Genomic DNA, 2598 nt, shown 5'->3' with positions numbered 1-2598 from the left:
TCATAGCAACCTCAAACTCTTGGGCTTAAGTGATTCTCTTGCCTCAGCCTCCTGAGTTGCTGGGACTACAGGCACCTGCCACAATGTCCATCTATTTTTTTTGTTGCAGTTTGGCCTGGGCTGGGTTCGAACCCGCCATTCTCGATATATGGGGCTGGCACCCTACTCACTGAGCCACAGGCATCTTCCTGGTTCCAGGTTCTTTAAAATATTTATATGTTGCTCTTTGTCATGAGAAAATCTGTATGCTTATTTTTGTAATTGTTTTTAGAAAATAAAAAAGGAGAAGGACTTTATCTAACAAATGCAAGCAGTGTAACTTGGTTTCTTGTACCCTCAATGAATCCCCAACAATAAAAAGAAAATAAAATAAAAGAGGTGTAGTTCTCAGCACTTCATTGATAAATGAAAGGTTGATGCTGTGACAGTTGATAAATGAAAAGTTTCATTGATAAATGAAAAGTGGACACTGCATCCATTGAAATATGTGTATAGAAAACAAAGTTAGTGGCACTGTCCATCATCTCAATTATTTTTTTGAGACAGAATCTCACTCTGTTATCCCAGGTAAAGTGCCAAGGATAACCTCAAACTCCTGGGTTCAAGCCATTCTCCTGCCTCAGCCTCCTGAGTAGTTGGGAGCCCACCACCACACCCACGTGGTTTTTTTTTCTATTTTTAGTAGAGATAGGTTATGACTCTTTTTCAGGTTGGTCTCAAACTAACTCCTCAACTCAAGTGATCCACCGCCTTGGCCTCCCAGAGTGCTGGGATTACAGGCCTGAGCCACCACACCTGCCCTTCACCTCAGTTAAAGCTGAGGGAAACAGTTTCTCTTTTTCTTCATACTCCTGAATTTTGATATAATTCAAGGAAAGGAGTCCTCAAGAACAGAGAACTAAGAAATCAGCATGGTTAATATCTAATTATTACCAATATTATCTTATGTAAATTTTATAGGCACTTTTCTTTTTTGAGACAGAGTCTCACTTTGTTGCCTGCGGTAGAGTGATGTGGTGTCACAGCTCACTACAACCTCAAACTTGTGGGCTAAAGTGATTCTATTGCCTTAACCTCGAGTACCTGGGACTATGGGCACCCACCACAAACCCCTGGCTATTTTTCCTTTTTTTGAGACCCTTGATAGAGTGCTGTGACTTCACAGCTCACAGCAACCTCAAACTCTTGGACTTAAGTGATTCTCTTGCCTCAGCCTTACAAGCAGCTGGGACTACAGGCGCCTACCACAGTGCCTGGCTATTTTAGAAATGAGGTTTTGCTCTGGCTCAGGCTGGTCTTGAACCTGTGAGCTTAGGCAGTCCAACCACTTTGGCCTCCTAGAGTGCTAGGATTATAGGCGTGAGCCACTGTTCCCTGCCTGGCCAGGCTAATTTTTAGAGGTGGGGGTCTTGCTGTTTCTCAAGCTGGTCTTGAACCTGTGAGCTAAAGCAATCCACCCACCTCATTCTCATGGTGCTAGGATTACAAATATGAGCCACCTTGCCCGGCTGACACTTTTTTTTGAGTTCTGAATTTTTTCTTCACTGCTTAAAAAAAAAATCTAGTGAATTCATTTAAGACCAAGCAAAGAAAAGTATTTTTTGGTGGGGGGGGGGGTCAGAGTCTCACTATGTCACCCTTGGTAGACTGTGGTGGTGTCACAGCTCACAGCAACCTCCAACTCCTAGGTTAAGCGATTCTCTTGCCTCAGTCTCCCAAGAAGCTGGGACTATAGGCGCTTGTCACAAGACTTGGCTATTTTTTGTTGAGGTTGTCATCATTGTTGTTTAGCTTGGCCCAGGCCAGGTTTGAACCCACAGCCTCCATTGTGTTACAGGCGTGGAGCCGGAAAAGTATCTCTTTTCTTTCTTTCTTTTTTTTTTTTTTTTGAGACATAGTCTTAAGCTGTCGCTCTCTATAGAGCACTGTGGCATCACAGCTCACAGCAACCTCCAACTCCTGGGTTCAGGTGATTTTCCTGCCTCCACCTCCCAAGTAGCTGGGAATACAGATGCCTGCCACAATGCCCAGCTATTTTTTTTCAACTGTCATTGTTGTTTGGTGGGCTGGGCTGGTTTTGAACCCTTGAGCTCAGGTGTATATGGCTGGCACCCTAGTCACCTGAGACACAGGCACTGAGCCTGGAAAAGTATTTCTTAATCCCCAACACATTCTGGTGTGATCTGGCTGCAGTATAAGGCTAGGAGTAGGTGTATAATTCTCTCGCCGGCTGTGTAAGTCTTGCCTTGTTGAATAGTTTTACCAATCATGTGGGTAGATAAGCTAAATAGCTTTTCCTCTGCCCTTACCCTTTCTAAATTTGGTTATGCACAGAAAATGTGCTTTGGAAACCAGCTTAAAAACAGACAAAGGCCTTTACATTTTATCTTTTAAATAACTAGCGGGGAGTAGAATTAAGGTAAGATTGAGTGCCATCTGGTGGCTAACGTTGTGATCAGCACTTAGAAGTAGGAATTGACCAAATTTGTAAAGCCACAATTCTTTAACAAAAAAAAATAATATGGAATGAATCATAATAAGCATCAATAAGGCAAAGAGGCCAAACCAGTAAAGTCAATTGATTTTAAAGAATTTAAG

Source organism: Otolemur garnettii, unplaced genomic scaffold (assembly GCF_000181295.1).
Source record: "Otolemur garnettii isolate 467f Iridium unplaced genomic scaffold, OtoGar3 scaffold00035, whole genome shotgun sequence".
Classification (NCBI taxonomy): Eukaryota; Metazoa; Chordata; class Mammalia; order Primates; family Galagidae; genus Otolemur; species Otolemur garnettii.
This window is presented reverse-complemented; position numbering follows the sequence as displayed.